The sequence below is a fragment of the Cervus elaphus genome, chromosome X (assembly GCF_910594005.1).
Source record: "Cervus elaphus chromosome X, mCerEla1.1, whole genome shotgun sequence".
NCBI classification, from domain to species: domain Eukaryota; kingdom Metazoa; phylum Chordata; class Mammalia; order Artiodactyla; family Cervidae; genus Cervus; species Cervus elaphus.
This window is the reverse complement of record NC_057848.1, coordinates 25,229,546-25,249,831: the sequence shown is the minus strand read 5'-3', so window position 1 is coordinate 25,249,831 and position 20,286 is coordinate 25,229,546. Positions and strand designations below refer to the sequence as shown.

The 20,286-nt window shown below is 39.5% G+C and overlaps 1 long non-coding RNA gene across 1 annotated transcript; it reads left to right on the top strand.

Moving 5' to 3' along the window:
- The first annotated feature begins 1,055 nt into the window (after positions 1-1,055).
- On the top strand, positions 1,056-13,151 carry LOC122689918. The gene is made up of 3 exons (XR_006339946.1): positions 1,056-1,491; positions 7,019-7,090; positions 13,023-13,151. It is a non-coding gene; the product is annotated as an uncharacterized LOC122689918 (long non-coding RNA).
- The last annotated feature ends 7,135 nt before the right edge of the window (positions 13,152-20,286 follow it).

Genomic DNA, 20,286 nt, shown 5'->3' with positions numbered 1-20,286 from the left:
GGTTATCACAACTGGGGTCAGTTGTTGCTGACATCTAGTGGGTAGAGGTCAAGGATGCTGTTAAACATTATACAATGTACAGGACAGACCCTGCAACTGAGAATTATCCAACCTTTAAAGTAAATACTTCCAAGGTTGAGAAACTCTGCTCTAGTGATAGTGCATGTTCATGCTTAGTCACTCAGTCATGTCTGACTCTCTGCAATCCCATGGACTAGAGCCTGCCAGGCTCCTCTGTCCATGGGGATTCTCCAGGCAAGAATACTGGAGTGGGTTGCCATGCCCCCCTCCAGGAGATCTTCCCAACCCAAGGATCGAACCCAGGTCTCCTGCATTGCAGGTGGATTCTTTACTGTCTGAGCCACCAGGGGAGCCCAGTGATAGAGTATAAGATACCTCTAACCTGGTTCCCTCATCTACATTTTAGTTACTTCTTCCATAAAAGACAGAAGAAATTTAGTATTTGTAAATTTGTATTTTTCAAAGTCACTAAGTTGTACTAATATCTTTAATTGCTAACTACTCATAGATACTGAAAATCTAAAATAATACATTGTAAATTACATATTTAGAACAGTAAAAAGAATTTGAGCTGTTAGGAACTTGGAGAAAAATTTAAATCTTTAGAACTCTTGGCAAACAAAAGTTGTATTGCATTTTTTTTTTCAAGTACAAAAATGACATATCTCTTTCATGCATTTCAGAGGAAGGAAGATCCAATACTCAGCAGTATTTGATATCTGCCAAGACCTTGGGAGGTCCTATGGTATGGTTTCCTAGGGAAAATAAGACAAGACATCAGCTTCTTTCTAAGTTAAAGAGAATTCTGGACCTGGTGTGCTGTTAAAGCCTGGCAGTATGATGTGATAGAAAAAAAAAATCAAGATTGCTCTTTCCATCCAAGAATAGTGTGCATTTGCAGTGTTTACCTAAGATCTATTTTCCCATCATACTAAACATCCTGAATTTCCTTTTAGGAAATTATTAACATTGACTATAGTCTAAAGGGACAATGCTCTTCACTAGCCAAGGAGTGGGCATGCTAGCCAAGTCAGGCCAAGGTAATAGACGCTCCTTCCATGATTATTTGTATCTCAAATAAAATGACAAAGAGGATAACAGTATCTAGGTTCATTCACCCCAGTGAAGGCATCCTGAATAGACTATTTTGACTGCAAGACCACCCCTTTAGTTCTATTTCCTTGAGATCTTAAAGTATTTTGCATATTAAAAGAAAAACTCTCAAGCCTACATTGCAGAAATACCTATTCTGGTTCTTCTATGCATTCTACCTCTTTTTTTCTTCCCCAACTCAAATCATTTGTTTGTTTTAATCAAAACCAACAGAGTGCTTAGCTCCTGACACTCTACAAGGAGTCTTGAGACAGTGTCAAAAGAAAGAAAACTGTACGTTGTTTGCAGATACAGTTACTTTCGGTGAACCTTGTTTCCCAGGAGTGAAGAAACAGCTGCAAGTTTTCTATATATGTGGTAAGAAAAAGAGGGTGTCCCTACCACTTAATAAATTACTGTGGAAAGCTACAATATTATAACTCGCATTCTACAATTACAACAATAGCTAAAATCTGTATAGCACTTTTCAGTTTCCAATTTCTTTACATCCATGTTTCTCATTTGGTCATTAAAATAATCCCGTGAGGTGTTGCTGTTGTTCAGTTGCCCAGTCATGTCTGACTCTTTGCGACCCCCATGGACTGCAGCACAACAGGCCTCCCTGTCCCTCACCATCTCCCAAGTTTGCCAAGTTCATGTCCATTGCATCAGTGATGCCATCCAGCCATCTTATCCTCTGACATCTTCTTCTCCTTTTGTCCTCAATCTTTCCCAGCATCAGGGACTTTCCCAATGAGTCGTCTGTTTGCATCAGATGACCAAAATACTGGAGCATCAGCTTCAGCATCAGTCCTTCCCACGAATATTCAGGGTTGATTTCATTTAGGATAGACTAGTTTGATCTCCTTGCTGTCCAAGGGACTCTCAGGAGTCTTCTCCAGCACCACAGTTTGAAGGCATCAGTTCTTTGGCACTCTGCCTTCTTCATGGTCCAGCTTTTTCAACCATTATGTGACCACTGGGAAGACCATAGCCTTGACTATATGGACCTTTGTTGGCAGAGTAATGTCTCTGCTTTTCAACACGCTGTCTAGGTTTGTCATAGCTTTCTTGCCAAGAAGCAAACGTCTTCTGATTTCAGGGTTGCAGTCACCATTCACAGTGATTTTAGAGCCAAAGAAGAGGAAATCTGTTGCTACTTCCACATTTTCCCCTTTCTATTCGTCATGAAGTAAGAGGGCCGGATGCCATGGTGTGCTCAGATGCTCAGTCATGTCTGACTCTTGTGATCCCATGGACTGTAGCCTGCCAGGCTCCTCTGTCCATGGGATTTCCCAGGTGAGAATACTGGAGTGGGTTGCCATTTCCTTCTCCAGGAGATCTTCCCAACCCAGGGACTGAAGCAGCATCTCTTAAGTTTTCTGCATTGGCAGGTAGATTCTTTACCACTAGTGCCACCTGGGAAGCCCACCTTTTCCCTTTCTATTTGCCATGAAGTAATGGGGCCTGATGCCATGATCTTAGTTTTTTTTTTTTAATATTTAGTTTTAAGCTGGCTCTTTCACTTTCCTCCTTCACCCTCATCAAGAGCTTCTTTAGTTCCTCTTTACTTTCTGCCATTAGAGTGGTATCATCCACATATCTGAGGTTGTTGACGCTTCTCCCGCCTATCTTATAACTCATCCAGCCCAGCATTTCTTGTGATGTGCTCAGCATATAGGTTAAATAAACAGGGTGACAGCAGACAGCCCTGTCATACTCCTTTCTTAATCCTGAACCAGTCAGTTGTTCCATACAGGGTTCTAAATGTTGCTTCTTGACTCACATACAGGTTTCTCAGTAGACAGGTAAGACGGTCTGGTGTTCCCATCTCTTTAAGAGCTTTCCACAGTTAGTTATGATCCACACAGTCAAAGGCTTTTTAGCATAGTTGATGAAACAGAGGTAGATGTTTATCTGGAATTCCCTAGCTCTCTATGATCCAATGGATGTTGGCAATTTCATCTCTCATTCCTCTGCCTTTTCTAAACCCAGCTTGGACATCTGAAAGTTCTTGGTTCCCATAATGCTGAAGCCTAGCATGCAAGGTTTTAAGCATGACCTTACTAGCATGGGGGGTTTCCCTGAGAGCTCAGTTGGCAAAGAATCTGCCTGCAATGCCAGAGACCCCGGTTCAATTCCTGGGTCAGGAAGATCTTTTGGAGAAGGGATAGGCTACCTACTCCAGTATTCTGGCCTGTAGAATTTCATGGACTGTATAGTCTATGGAGTGGCAAAGAGTCAGACATGACTGAGTGACTTTCATTTTCACTTTACTAGCATGGGAGATGAGTGCAATTGTCTGATGGTTAGCACATTCTTTGGTATTACCCTTCTTGGGAATTGGGATGAGGATTGGCCTTTTCAGTCCTGTTGCCACTGCTGGGTCTTCCAGATTTGCTGACATATTGAGTGCAACACATTGACAGCATCATCCTTTAGGGTTTTGAATAGCTCTACTGAAATTCTATCACATCAAGTAACTTTATTGACAGCAGTGCTTCCGAAGGCCCACTTGACTTCACACTCCAGAATGTCTGGTTCTGGGTGACTGACCACACTATCATAGTTATCCAGTTCATTAAGATCTCTTTTGTACAGTTCTTCCATGTATTCTTTCCATCTCTTCTTGATCTCTTCTGCATCTACCAGGTCTCTACCATTTCTGTCCTTTATTGTGGCCATCTTTGCACAAAATGTTACCTTGATATTTCCAATTTTCCTAAAGAGATCTCTATTCTTTCCCCTCTTGCTGTTTTCTTTTACTTTTATGCACTGTCCATTGAAGAAGGCCTTCTTGTCTCTCCCTGCTATTCTTTGGAACTCTGTGTTTAGTTGATGTACCTTTCCCTTTCTCCCTTGCTTTTATTCCCATTCTATAGAAAAGAAAACAAAGATTCAGAAAGGAAAAGTAACACGTTCAAGATTATACAGGTATTAAGTGACTGTGATTCCATACTTGTGAGATATTCAGAAGAAAATGATACGTTAGTGTATATATATATATATGTGTGTGTGTGTGTGTGTGTGTGTGTGTGTGTTGATTTGAGTGTGGAGCCAGTACTGAAGGTATTAGGAGCTGTATCAGTTGGGATGGTTAGATACCTGCAGTAGAGGTCAACCTAAGCTGTTTTAGCAGAAAAGGAGTTTATTAAAAGGGCAGTGGATATCTCATAGAAGTTGCTGAGAGGGATGTATAACCTGGCTTAGCTATATATCTAATAAAAATGCCCCAAACTGTACTTTGGAACTTTCTGGTAGGAAAAATGCTTATTCCATTAAACAGCTGCTGCCTCTGAAGAGAGAAAAGTTTTAAGTTATTAGCTTCCAAGTCCAGGTGGCACAGACACATCTGACTGGGCAAGCTTAGATCATGTTCCAAATCCCTAGTTGTAAGGGAGATTGGGAAAGTCAGCACTTGAATTTTTATCCCCTGTAATAGGAGGTAAAATTTTCTTCCCACAGAAACCTATAATGTGTGTTAATATTGCAGTCATATTAACCCATTGCAGAAAGGGGTTAAAACTTTGAGTAGCCAAAACAGCATAGCTGTCGTTTATATTTAAAATATGCCTATATCTTTCCTAAAAGGTTAATGATACTTATCCTACTAATATTTGTAGAATGGAGAAATCTCCAAACAAAAAGTTGACATAGCAGGATAACTGCTGTGTATAGTTTGAAGTGGGGTTAGAACAAAGTCCAAAGGAATGTTAGCACTTAAGAGACTTGCAGAGAAAAAGAAAATTTCAAAGGGGACTCAGTTCAGTTCAGTTCAGTTGCTCATTCATGTCTGACTCTTTGCGACCCCATGGACTGCAGCACTCCAGGCTTCCCTGTCCATCACTAACTCCCAGAGTTTGCTCAAACTTATGTCCATCTAGTCAGTGATGCTATCCAATCATTTCATCCTCTGTCCTCCCTTTCTCCTCCTGCCTTCAATCTTTCCCAGCATCAAGGTCTTTTCCAATGAGTCAGTTCTTTGCATCAGGTGGCCAAAGTACTGGAATTTCAGCTTCAGCATCAGACCTTCCAGTGAATGTTCAGGACTGATTTCCTTTAGGATTGACTAGATGGATCTCCTTGCAGTCCAAGGAACTCTCAAGGGTCTTCTTCAACACCACAGTTCAAAAACATCAATTCTTCGGCTCTCAGCCTTCTTTATGGTCCAACTCTCATATCCGTACACAACTACTAGAAAAACCATAGCATTGATTAGACAGAACTTTGTCAGCCAAGTGATGTCTCTGCTTTTTAATATGCTGTCTAGGTTGGTCATAGCAAGCATCTTTTAATTTCATGGCTGCAGTCACCATGCAGTGATTTTGGAGCCCCCAAAAATAAAGTCTGTCACTGTTTCCACTGTTTTCCCATCTATTTGCTATGAAGTGATGGGACTGGATGCCATGATCCTAGTTTTCTGAATGTTGAGTTTTAAGCCAGCTTTTAAACTCTCCTCTTTCACTTTCATCAGGAGGCTCTTTAGTTCTTTGCTTTATGTCGTAAGGGTGGTGTCATCTGCACATCTGAAGTTATTGAAATTTCTCCCGGCAATCTTGGTTCCAGCTTGTGCTTCATCGAGTCTGGCAATTCTCATGATGTACTCTGCATATAAGTTAAATAAGCAAGGTGACAATATACAGCCTTGATGTACTCCTTTCCCAATTTGGAACCAGTCTGTTGTTCCATGTCCAGTTCTAACTGTTGCTTCTTGACCTGCATACAGAAATCTCCAGAGGTAGACAAGGTGGCCTGTTATTTCCATCTCTTGAAGAATTTTCCACAGTTTGTTGTGATCCACACAGTCAAAGGCTTTGGCATAATCGATAAAGCAGAGTAGATATTTTCCTGGAATTCTGCTTTTTTTGATGATCCAATGGATATTGGCAATTTGATCTCTGGTTCCTCTACCTTTTCTAAATCCAGCTTGAACATCTGGAAGTTCACAGGTGACATACTGTTAAAGTCTGGCTTGGAGAATTTTGAACACTACTTTGCTAGCATGAGAAATAAGTGCAACTGTGTGGTAGTTTGAACATTCTTTGCCATTGCTCTTCTTTGGGATTGGAATGAAAACTGACTTTTCCAGTCCTGTGGCCACTGCTGAGTTTTCCAAATTTGCTGGCATTTTGAGTGCAGCACTTTAACAGCATCATATTTTAGGAATTGAAATAGCTCAACTGGAGTTCCATCACCTCCACTAGCTTTGTTTGTTGTGATACTTCTTAAGGTCCACTTGATTTCACATTCCAGGATTAATTCAAAGGGAAATAAGAAGAGATAAAGTATGAAGAAAATGAGAAGAATGTGGTGTGAAAGCAAAAAGGGAGAAGACTGATGGAAAGGAAGAAGTAATCAGCTGTGTCTATAAGGTTATGAGGAACAGTAAGATGAAAACTCAGAGATAGTTCTAGGGGGATGTGAGATTACAGATATCTTTTTATTTTTGATTTTAAATATGCCAACATTTTTCTAAACCAAGAGGAAGGAGCCATTCCATACATTAAAACAATGTCTTCATCTTTGGTGTTTGGTAAATCCTTATTTTAAAATTGCTTTAATCCAAAGTCTTCACTACTTTCCAGTTCAAGCATCCTTACTACTTTAGTGTACACTCCTTACTTCTGCACTTTGAAATCTCCTTAGTTCATTTATTCCTTCCTCTGTTCTGTGACAATGCCTAGACCATTACTTGATTCAATACTCAGGATTTATTCCATGGAAATAAATAGGTATGACAAGGCTGTCACTTAAAAATTTAGATTAACACTACTTTAATTTAGTCTCTCACAATACATTATTTTAAATGAAAGTCTGCCAAATATCAACTTTTTAACCATCCCAGTTGTATGAACAGTAATTGAAATTCCCATGCCAGTTTTCTACTCTTTGTTTTGCATTTCAGTGCCTATAAAGCTGCTGCAAGAAATTGACCATAGCTCAATGGACCCATTTACACTGTCTGATTATATATATGGTAAGTATCAGAAGACACTCTGCATAGTATGCCTACAAGTGAATGATTAGAAACAGAATAGTTAAATAGTCTTATTTAATACTAAATATTCCTTTCTTCATCCTTTCCCCTCTTAAAAACTTGGGTCTAATCTGATCTACATACGGCCTTCCTGTAAAATATCTCTTTCATTCTGACACAATCATGGGGATTTAATCTGAACTAAGATTAGGCAGTTTTAGGTGGAAAAATAAAGTCTCATAAAAATGGAATTTAATATTTGAAATGGTACTTTTTTGTCTAAGTCTATTGGAAAGCTTGCTTAGAGCATCTAATGGTGGAGAGCATCTTCCATACATACAGTCTCAGGGAGTCAGATTTTGTACCAAAACTATATATATTTAAAGAGTTAAATTATAGAGTTAATATATAATATCAGAGTCTAAGATGATTAGTCCAAACTCCATTAATCTTTGGCTCATTTTCAAATGGCAAACTTCCTCCAACAAAATTTATTTCTTTTTTTTTGCAGACTTTTGAAGGTATAGTTTACATATCATAAAATTCATCCTATTAAGCATACAATTAATGATTTTTAGTATAAGAACAGAGTTGTGTAACCATTACCATGGTCACATTTTAGAACATTTTATCACCTCCCCGCAAAGAAATCCTGTGCTCATTAGCAACTTATATTGGATTCACCAGAGATCTGTTGATGCAAAAATAGTTAAGAATGTAGATATATTATCAGTCCAATGCAGTTTTCAAATTATGCCAAGTGCTGTAGACCTTTTTGGTGAAATTATGTGTAGACGGATAACTTTTTGAGCAGGTCTCTTATAGATGCTCCTAGATGACACTGTCTCTCCAATATGCCAAAGCAGGCCAACAAACTGGTGAGAAAGAATAGGTTGCCACTCTCTTGAGACCTATTTCCCATAGGGTTGACATACTTTCTATATGGTCATTAGGAAAAGAAGTATGACTGCTCCATCTTACATACATTACTCTCACAAACATACATTTAGCCTCATTTCTTGAGGTCTGTGGCACATGGGTGACTATTTTCCTTTCTGTAGTAATGGGTGAAGTTTTCTGTTTGTGACTATTAGATCAATATTATTAATTGTGCTAAGCTAATATTTCATACCTTCATTGCATTTATGACTGCTTTCACTGAAAAAAAAAGAAAGTGAAATGTTAGTCCTGCAGTCATGTACAGCTCTTTGCGACTGCATGGACTGTAGCAAAACAGGCTCCCCTGTCCATGGGATTCTCCAGGCAAGAATACTGGAATGGGTTGCCATTCCCTTTTCCAGGAGATGTTCCAGACCCACGGCTCTAACCCGGATCTAATCTCCTGCATTGTAGGTGGATTCTTTACCATCTGAGCCACCTTGCTTTCTCCATTAGTTCCTAAAGGAGGTAATATAATGCTGAATTTTCACATTCCTTCTTTACTCCTGTAAATTTTTGATTATGGATGTTGAAGCTATGTTATCACTTGCCTATGATGTTATATCATCCTGGTATATTGACCTTTTCATTTGAATGTTGTGACCTTTTAAATGTTCAGTAAGTTTTATTACCTTAGTATCTATTGTGCTTGATGTTAATAGAGTTGTACTAACATTTTATGGCTTGCATTTTCCTGTTGTATCTTTAACCATCCTATTGATTTCTACTTTCGGGATTGGCATTTTTTCATTTATTCTCTCAAAATTTTTTAAATCAGAGCATAATTGCTTTACAATGATGTGTTAATTTTTGCTATACAACAACATGAAACAACTATATGTATAATCAACTATATAAATCTCCCTCTTTGATCTCCCTCCCACTCCACCTCCATCTCATCCCTCTAGGTCATCACAGAGGACCAGGCTGGGTTCCCTGTGTCATATAGCAGCTTCCCGCTAGCTATTTCACATATGGTCGTATATATATGTCAGTGCTGTTGGTCCTTTAATGGACCGGAACCTGGTGGTCTGGAGTCAACGATAAGAAAGTAAGAGAGAGAAAGAGGCTGATATCCCCTGGTTTACGCAGAAAGCCAATAGAGTCCTATTCTTAGGGCTCGTGCTGCTGCACGTAGGCACCAGGCGCCCTCTCGAGTGGGTGAAGGCACAGTGTGCCTTCTGGAGAGGGTCTTAGAAGCCTGGGCAAGAAAGTGAGCTCAGTGGGCCTCCGCGCTCCAAGGAATTAGCCTGAAAGAGAGATAGAGAGAGAGAGAAAGACAGAAAGAAAAGAAAAAGAAAGAAAGAAAGAAAGAACGAAAGAGAGAAAGAACGAAAGAGAGAAAGACACGGGGACCCAAGCTCTGATGGAGCAAAGGTGTTTTAATCTAACATGGTATGTGCATATATACTGTCTTACAAGGTGGTTATTCTCAGCAAAGATAAAGATCAAAATTCCAGACTTACGAAACATAAGACAATCCCTATCAAAGAGAGAGTTGCAAACAATCACCTTTCACCGTATGGCTCATAAAAAGGAAGAGGGTACTTATCACCGTAATGAGAAATGCCTGGATTCCTCAGCCCCGGGAAAGGCGTGCCTCTCCTCTTAATTCCTGAATATTCAGGAATTAATAAGGGCCAGAGGGTTCCTGACAGATCCAAAACAGCACACAGGAAGCCTCTTGTTAAATGCTTCCTGACAAATGCTACTCTGTCAATTTGTCCCACCCTCTCCTCCTCCCCTCCCCATGTCCACAAGTCTGTTGTCTACATCTACATCTCTATTCCTGCCCTGCAAATAAGTTTATTGGTACCATTTCTCTAGATCCCATGTATATGAGTTAATATACAATATTTGTTTTTCTCTTTCTGACTTACTTCACTCTGTATGACAGACTTTAGGTTCATCCACATCACTACAAGTGACCCAGTTTCATTCCTTTCTATGGCTGAGTAATATTCCACCATATATGTGCATCACATCTTCTTTATCCATTCATCTGTCTCACCAAATAGAGAATTTCAATAAAGAGAAGCTATAAAAGTTAAGCTTGATATAAATTCTGGAGTTGAAAAATATAACTTAAATGGAAAGTTTACTAGAGAACTCAAAATTAAATTTGAGCTGGTAGAAGAAAGAATCAGTGAAATTAAAGATAGACCAATTGAAACAGGAGGGACAGGTTCTCTAATGAAAGCAAGTTGAGAGAGGAATGATAAAATAGGTGTAGGTACAGACTAATTCAGATTAAGGAAGATGAAGTAGTTTCTGTCAGATGGATTCTGTTCTTTTTTGAGAGTAGAGATAAAGATGAATAGGTGGGGCACTGGGCAGTTTTAGAGAAGTGAAATTATTTTTTATATATATAATGGTGAACATAGAACATTATGTGATGTGAAGTGAAAGTCACTCAGCTGTGTCTGGCTCTTTGCGACCCCATGAACTATACAGTCCATGGAATTCTCCAGGCCAGAGTACTGGAGTGGGTAGCCTTTCCCTTCTCCAGGGGATCTTCCCAACCCAGGGATCAAACCCAGGTCTCCCACATTGCAGGCAGATTCTTTACCAGCTGGGCCACAGGAGAAGCCCAAAAATACTGGAGTGGGTAGCCTATCTCTTCTCCAGGGGATCTTCCCAACCCAGGAATTGAATTGGGGTCTCCTGCATTGCAGGTGGATTCTTTACCAGCTGAGCTATCTACATGTATCAAAATCCACAGAACTGTACAACAGAAATAGATGAATCCTAATATAAACTATGGACTTTAGTTAATATATCAGCATTGATTCACCAATTGTACCAAATGCATTGCACAAATTACACAAATGCAAAATGTTAATAATAGGAGAAATTGTGTGTGAATGGGGTGGAGGGAGGAGAGAGGGGAGGTACGTGGGAAGTCTCTGCTTTCTGACAATTACTCTGTAAACTAAGCACTTGTTCTAAAAAAATTTAAAAGACTTTAGTCTGTTAAAAATAATAAAACTATAAAGGAAAATATGGATGTTGACAATCTAAAATTTTTCCTATAGAGGTGTAATAGCAAGAGAAATTTTCAAAAGGAAAAAGGACTTATCCATTTGCTATTCACAATAGAAGTGAAATATATTGTGGTGGGAAATAAATCTCTAATTATTATTATTATGATTCAAAAACAGGAGCCACAAGGAAAAGAGTTCTAGATTTGAATAAATTAATAAAATTAAGCCTATGGACATCAAAAATTGCTGCAATTAATGTTAAGAGGCCAACTACAAAAACTGTTTGTACTCATCTTGACAAAGAGCTAACAATGTATAAGAGCTCTTTGAAACCTATAACAAAATCACTTACTTCTTTCTATTAAGCAAAAGATAGTAATATAAAATTGACAGAAAGGAGAAACATAAATATCTAATAAAATTGTCAAAATGTTTAACATTACTGGAAATCAGAGTCACACATAATTAAACATTGTGATAATGTTTTCTTGTTAAAGTGGTAACAAAGAAAGTGCAATACTCCATGTTGGTTAAAATGAAATTATGAGTACTTCAATGTGCCAGTGGTGTGTATTATTGGTATATCATTGAAAGGGAGTTTGATAGTATCTACTTAGAGTTTTAACAAGTTTAGGTCCTATAGACTATAATGCCATTAAAAGAAATTTAGAAAACTATTTGAAAGATCTATATCAAACATATGATAGCATTCCTAAGTGATGGTATTGTTGCTGTTTTTTCCCATTTTCTGTATTTTCTAAGTTTTTTTCATAATATATCTCACCTTTATAATAAAAACATACAAAGAAAAAATTTAATCCATCTCTCAGTGGGAAAGAAAGGCTATCTGGTCATTTCATGAAAAATCATGATATTGTGCCCATGACACTGGTCTAAAAAATAAAGTCATTTAAAAAAAAGAAAAAAGATAATATTGTATATATAATGTTATCTGCTTTTTTCCAAGTAAACTCTCATTAGCAGTTTCCCCTGTCATAATAAATAATTTTAAACACCCAAAAAGACAGCTAGTGATAGGTAAAGGTCATAAAAAGATAAATTCTTCTTTCTGAATTGATAGTAAGGGGAGATATAGTGATAGTTAAAGCAACATCGTTATTTTAAGAGAGTAAAAGTCATAGCATTAAATACAAGGAGATAGAGATTGTTATATGATGATAAGTAGCTTATCATCTCAACCAGTATAGAGTTTCCAAGTGAATTTTTTTCACTGGATGTGTCTCTCTGGTGCAGTATGTTGCATTTAATACAGAACTGGTGTGAAATAAGCCCCTTTTTTGAAGGTAGGAATAGGAAGTGTAACATTTTATTCTCTGTATTTTCAAGTTTGACAATGGAAAATGCATATACAACTATTATCTTTTGCTTGAGATATTAGAAAAAAAAACCCACAAAAACATGCTTGGGCTTCACATTTATAATGATCAAACGAACACAAAATCCCAGTCCAATTCTTATTCAACATCTTAGTCTGCTCAGGCTTCCAAAACAAAACAACATAGACAAGTTGGCTTAAACAACAAAAATTTATTTTCTCACAGATCTGGGGATGAGAAGATTCAGATTTAGGTGCCAGCATAGGAGGAAACTCTCTTCCTATATTGTAGACATCTGCTTTCACACTGTATGTCCTTAAATGGGAGAGCGAGAGCGAGAGACAGAGACAGAGACAAGAAAGGGAGGGAGGGGGAAAGATATCCTTATGCTGTCTCTCCTTATAAGGGCACTGACCCTATCATGAAGGCCTCACCATCATGACCTTTTGTAAACTTCTTTTCCAAAGGCCTCATCTCCAAATACCATCATATTGAGGTTGTTGTTGTTGGGGGAGGGGACACAATTCAATCCACAGCATTCAGGAATATAAAAATCACCAAGAGACTAAAGAACTGGTTTGTCATTTGGCATTTATTCTTTGTTTGTTTTAGTATTTCTCATTTTGACCCCATTATAGAGTATGGGTTTATTGTTTATTGTTTTCCTCACAGGCATCCCTGAGAAAATGGGCCTGTATTTCCTGTGTGGTGTCTCTGGAGGCCTTATCTTTCTATTATGCATCTTTACTTCCAAAATGATCTTTGTCCAAGAAATGAAAGAAGTTTCCGGGTGTATAAATTCCAAGTTGGACAAGAAAAAGCTACAGGACCAGGAAGAAGAAAACCACAATGATGACAGTTCTTCTGGTTCCTCTTTCCATCACTTTACGCACACCTATCCATCCTCAAATAGCATGTTTTGCCATGAACTGACTGCAGCTTTAGAGCATGTAGCTAAGGGAAGAAACCAAGAAAGAGATGAAATCTGGATAGCCAAAGAACCTAGTCCTTATGCTATTTACAAGATCAAAACTGCCACAAAATAAAATGAAACACAATGTGCGATTTTTCCAGGTGTACAGACATGATTCTATACTTTAAATACTGAAATGCCCAAAAGTCCTGGGTAATATGGATAGAAAAGTATTATTGTTAATATATTAGTTTTCAATTGTCTCATTTAGACCATGAGTTTTCAGTTTACAGTAAGGCCCCAGAAGCTATGTTGCTGTTCAGTTACTCAGTCACTTCTGACATTTTGTGACCCCATGGACAGCAGTACGTCAGGCTTCCCTGGTTATCCAGGTCATTAAGGCCTTCTTGGTAAAGTTCTTCTGTGCATTTTTGCCACCTCTTCTAAATCTCTTCTGCTTCTGTTAAGTCCACACAGTTCTTGTCCTTTATTGTGCCCATCTTTCCATGAAATGTTCCCTTGGTATCACTAATTGAAGAGATCTCTAGTCTTTCCCATTATATTGTTTCCCTCTATTTCTTTTCACTGTTCACTTAAAAAAGGCTTTCTTATCTCTTCTTGCTGTTCTCTGGAACTCTGCATTCAGTTGGGTGTATCTTTCTCCTTCTCCTTTGCCTTTCGCTTCTCTTCTTTTTCTCACCTATTTGTAGGGCCCCCTCAGACAACCACTTTGCCTTCTTATGTGTCTTTTTTGGGGGATGGTTTTGGTCACCACCTCCTGTACAATGTTTTGAAGCTCTGTGCATAGTTCTTCAGGCACTCTGTCTACCAGATCTAATCCCTCTCTATAATCTTAAGGGATTTGATTTAGAGTTTTCTCCTACCCTCTTTATTATTATTGTTATCTTGTGATGATGTTTAGCAGAAGATCTACCCTTTTAGTAAAATTTAAAGTATACAGTACAGTATTGTTAATTATAGGCTATATGCTCTACAGTAAATCTCAAGAACTAATGCATTTTGTATAGCTGAAACTCTGTATTTCTTGTCCTTTGAGACCCATATGATGTGAATGTTAGAATACTTGATGTTGTCCCAGGGTTCTTTTAAACTATCCTCATTTTATCAATTTTTTTTTCTCTGTTTCTCTTCAGTTAGATGATTTTCACTGCTATGCCTTCCAGCTCATAGATCCATTCCTCTGTTTCATCTACTCTTCTGTTGATTCCTTCTAGCATATTTTAACTAGGTTTTCCTGGTGACTCAGCTGGTAAAGAATCTGCCTGCAATCCAAGAGACCTGGGTTTGATTCCTGGGCTGGGAAGATCCACTGGATAGGGATAGGCTACCCACTCCAGTATTCTTGGGCTTCCCTGGTGGCACAGCTGGTAAAGAATCTGCCTGCAATGTGGGAGACCTGAGATTCTGTATCATCTACTCTTCTGTTGATTCATTCTAGAGTATTTTAACATTTCAGTTATGGTATTTTTCATCTTTATTTGGTTCTGCTTTATAGTTTCTAACTCTGTTAAAATTCTCACTATGTTCATCAATTCTTCTTTCAAACTCATTGAGCATCTTTATGATCATTACCTTGAAATCTTTACTGGATAGATTGTTTATGTCCAGTTTGTTTAGCTCTTTTTCTGATATTTTGTCTTGTTCTTCATATGGAACATATCTATCTTTCTCTTCACTTTGCCTGAATCTCAGTGTTTATTTCTATGTATTAAGTAGATCAGTTACATTTCCTAATCTTGGAGAAGAGGTCTCATGCAGGAGACACCTTATGGGCCACAGCAGTACACTACCTATTAGTAATCAGTGATAAAAGGTATGCAGGTGTCCCCTATGTGTACTTCATGGACGCTTCTGTTGTGGCAAGGTGGATTACTGTGGGTATAATTGTAGACTGGGCTGTCCTGGGTTTCATTTCGACAAGGCTGTGTTCTATAGAGTGGCTGCTAGCCCACTTATCAGTGGACCACATCCGGGAAGCTGGAAACAGGGCACACAGGGTTCCAGTGTCCTTCAAAAGAGGCATCACTGGAAGTACTTACACGTATGATTCCATTACTTGAAGTTCTAAAACAGGCAAAACCAACATGTGGTGAAAAACATAAGAACAGTTGTTACCCCTAGGGCATGAGAATGAGGCTAATTGTGAAGAGACATGAAGAACTTTTTCATATGATCCAGTTGGCCAAGTCCTTGGCATATACCTTAGAGAAATGAAACTCTATGTTCATATAAAAACTTATCCATGAATGTTCATATCTGCTTTATTCAACATTGCCAAAAACCTAGAAACAACCAAAATGTCCTCCAATAGGCCGAGGGCTAAACAAACTGTGGTACATCCACACAATGGAATACTACTCAACAATAGAACATAACTATTGATACACACAACAATCTTGACAAACCTCAAAAACAATATGTTTAGTGATAGCAGCCAGCGTCAAAAGCTGACAGACGTAATGAATCTACTTACAAGACACATGGGAAAAGTAGTTTTTTAAGAGATGGAGACCAGAGCAGTGGTTGTCAAGAATTAGGCCTGAAGAAAGAGTTTGACAACTATTGAGAGTTTAAAGTACTCTATAATATTGTGTTATTTTGCAACCGTGGGCCAGCCCCTCATTGGTCGGGGCGCACAGTCTGTGACAGGCAGACTCCCTGAGGTCACCAATTTCGCATGCCCCCCCACCCCCACCCCCACCCCCGCAGGCCTGGGCCTGCAAAGACATGGCGCTGGCAGGATGCTGCTCACCCTGCCCATTGGACCCTGTCTTTGTCAGAATGCTCCCTTCCCACGGGAGGAGACCTTTGTACAGAGAAGGCAGCAGACCACCCAGTGGCACCAAGTGTGCACTGGCGGTGCTGGGCCACCATCACCACCGTGTCTAGAACGTTGGCACCACCACAAAGAGAAACCCCTGTACCGGCCAGGCACTCACTCCCCACTGCCCCCTCCTGCAGTTTCCCCCACCGCACCCCTGTAGTCCTCAGGCAAGCACTCATCAGGTTCTTGTCACAGCCCTTGGCCTGTTCTGTCGACTTCCTAGAGGTGGAGGCATACAATAGATAGGTGGCCTTCTGTGTCTGGCTGCTGTCACTGAGCATAGGGCCCATGCCCGTGGTGGCACAAATCAGCACTTCTTTCCTTTTCCTGGCTGAATAGTATTTCACTGTTTGGCTAGACCACACATGTTTTGTATCCACTCAGCAGTGGATGGACATTTGGGTGACTTCTCCCTTGTGCCTACTGTGGTGGACATTCCTCTATGGGGTTCTGTGTGAATGCCTGTTTTCAGCTCTTTGGGATGTATGTCCATGAATACATTTATGGGTTTATTTCCAGACTCTTAATTGTATTCCACTGATCTATGTGTCTATCCCTATGCTAGTACTACACAGTTCTGATAGCTGTAGTTTTGGAGTAAGTTTTGAAATACGGAAGTAGGTGTCCATCATGCCTTGGTACACTGTCCCAAATATATATTGTTAGTCTGTTTCCCGGCCTTCCTGAAAGGGACCTAGAAGTTTTTAGTGAGTGTGATTTTGAACTAGGAGAATACCTTTTGGGGCCTATTGGACACTGGCTCTGATCTCACACTAATTCCAAGATGCCCCAAGTGTCATTATGGTCCATCAGTCATAGTAGGAGCTTATTTTAGGTCAAGGGATCAATGAAATTTTATCTTAGGCCCATCTCCATTGGGTCAGGTGTGAACCCAAACCAACCCCATGCTTATCTATACAGTTCTGGAATGCAAAATAGGATAGACATATTCAGCAGCTGGCAGAGTCCACAACACATCTGTTCCCTGACCTGCAGAGTGAGGGCCATTTTGGCATGGATGGCAAAATGGAAGCAATTAGAATTGCCTCTATCTAGAAATATAGTATACCAAATTGTTGCACATACCTGAGTGGATTTCAGTGATTTGCAGTACCATCAAGGGCTACAAACATGCAGGAGTGATGATTTCCTCCACATCCCCATTAAAAGTAGCCTATTTGGCCTGTGCAGAAAACAGATGGTCTTGGAGAATGAGAGTGGGTTTTCATTAGCTTGACCAGGTGGTGATTTCAATTTCAGGTGATGTACCAATGTAGTTTCATTGCTTGAGCAAATTGACATCTCCAGTGCCATGCTACCTGCCCCCTTCATGGATCACAGCCTTGTCATGGTGAAGGCACTTGTATAACTCAATGAAGCTATGATCCATGCCATGCAGGCCCACTGAAGACGGATCAGTCATATTGGAGAGTTCTGACATATCATGGTCCACTGGAAGAGGAAATGGCAACCCACTTCAGTATTCTGCCTTGAAAACTCCATGGAGAATAGGAAAAGACAAAAAGATATGACACCAGAAGATGATCTCCCCAGGTTGGAAGGTGTCCAATAAGCTACTGGTAAAGAGTGGAGGTCAATTCAGATACCATTATATCTACTATGTGGCCAAGAATTGCTTAGAAGAAATGGAATAGTTTAATAGTCAATAAAAGAGACTAAAATGGAATTCTTGGGTCCAATCTCAAAAATGACAGAATGATTTCAGTCTGTCTCCAAGCAAACCATTCAACATCACAGTAATCCAAGTCTATGTCCCAATCACTGATGCCAAAGAAGCTGAAGTTGAACGGTTCTATGAAGACCTAAAACACCTTCTAGAACTAACACCAAAAAGATGTCCTTTTCATCATAGAGGACTGGAATGCAAAAATAAGAAGTCAAGTGACACCCAAAATAACAGGCAAATTTGGCCTTGGAGTACAAGATGAAGCAGGGAAAAGGCAAAGAGAGTTTTGCCAGGAGAATGCACTGGTCATAGCAAACACCCTCTTCCCACAACACAAGAGACAACTCTATGTATGGACATCATCAGATGGTCAATACCTAAATCAGATTGATTATATTTTCTGCAGCCAAAGATGCAGAATTTCTATACAGTCAGCAAAAACAAGACGTGGAGCTGACTGTGACTCAGATCATGAGCTCTTTATTGCAAAATTCAGGCATACAGGGAGAATGGAAGGGAAGAACGTAGGGAAAGAATGGGAAAGAAGAATGTAGGGAAAGAATGTACAGGAAGAATGAAGGGAAAACCAATAGGCCATTCAGGTATAACCTAAATCAAATCCCAGTGGAGGTGATGAGTAGATTCAAGTGATTAGATGTGGTAGACAGAGTTCCTGAAGGACTATGGACAGGGGTTCATAACATTGTACAGTAGGCAGTGACCAAAACTCTCCCCCCAAAAGAGGAATGCAAGAAGGCAAAGTGGTTGTCTGAGGAGGTTTTACAAACAACTGAGCAAAGAAGAGAAGCAAAAGGCAAACGGGAAAGGGAAAGATATACCCAACTGAATGCAGAGTTCAAGAGAATAGCATGGAGAGATGAGGAAGACTTGTTAAATGAACAATGCAAATAAATAGAGGAAAACCACAGACTGTGTGGATCACAGCAAACTGTGGAAAATTCTTAGAGATGGGATACCATACCAGACCACCTTACTGTCTCCTGAGAAACCTGTATGCAGGTCAAGAAGCAACAGTTAGACTGGGCCATGGAACAACATACTAGTTCCATATTCGGAAAGGTGTATGGCAAGGCTGTATATTGTCATCCTGCTTATTTATCTTATATGCAGAATATATTCATGCCAAATGCTGAGCTGAATGAGTCACAAGCTGGAATCACGATTTCTGGGAGAAATGTCAACAACCTCAGATATGCAGATGATACAACTCTAATGTCAGAAAGTGAAGAGGAACTAAAGAGCCTCTTGAGGGTGAAAGAAGAGAGTGAAAGATCTGGCTTAAAACTCAATATTCAAAAACCTACATTCATAGCATCCAGCCCCATCACTTCATGGCAAATAGAAGGGGAAAATGTGGATGTAGTGATAGATTTTGACTTCTGGGGCTCCAAAATCACTGTGGATGGTGACTGCAGCCATGAGATTAAAAGACGCTTGCTCCTTGGAAGAAAGACTGATGAGAAACCTAGACAGTGTGTTGAAAAGCAGAGAAGTTGCTGATAAAGGTCTGTATAGTCAAGGCTATGGTCTTCCCAGTGCTCACGTACGGTTGTGAGATCTTTACTGTAAAGTTGGCAGAACACCAAAGAATTGATGCCTCAGACTGTGGTGCTGGAAAAGACTCCTGAAAGTCCCTTGGACAGCTAGGAGATAAAACCAGTAAGTCTTAAGGAAATCAATCCTGAATACTTGTTGGAAGAACTGATGCTGAAGCTCCAGCATTTTGGTCATCTGGTGGAACAGTCAATTCATTGGAAAAGTCCCTGATGCTTGGAAAGATTGAGGGTAGAAGAAGAGGGCATCAAAGGATGAGATGTCTGGATGGTATCACCAATACAATGGACATGAACTTGGGCAAACTCAGGAGATGGTCAGGGACAGGGAGGCCTGTTGTGTTGCAATTCATGTGGATCATAAAGAGTCAGACACGACTGTGTGACTGAACAACACAATGATAATTCTATGTTTCTTTTATTGAGGAACCACCAACCTCACTGATTTCCACAGGGGTCTGCCATTTTTGCATTCCCAAAAAGCAGTGAATGAAGGTCCCAGTTTGTCCACATCTTCTCCAAAACTTGTTATTTTTTTGTTTTTTTTTTTTTTTGCTTGTAATAACCATTGTAGTGGGTGTGAAGTGGTATCTCACAGTGATTTTTATTTGCATTTCTCTAATGGCTAAAGATTAATAATCTCAGATATGCAGATGACACCACCCTTATGGCAGAAAATGAAGAAGAACTAAAGAGTCTCTTGATGAAAGTGAAAGAGGACAGTGAAAAAGTTGGCTGAAAGCTCAACATTCAGAAAACTAAGATCATGGCATCTGGTCCCATCACTTCATGGCAAATAGATGGGGAAACAGTGGCTGACTTTATTTTTATGGGCTCCAAAATCACTGCAGATGGTGATTGCATCCATGAAATTAAAAGACAATTACTCCTTGGAAGGAAAGTTATGACCAACCTAG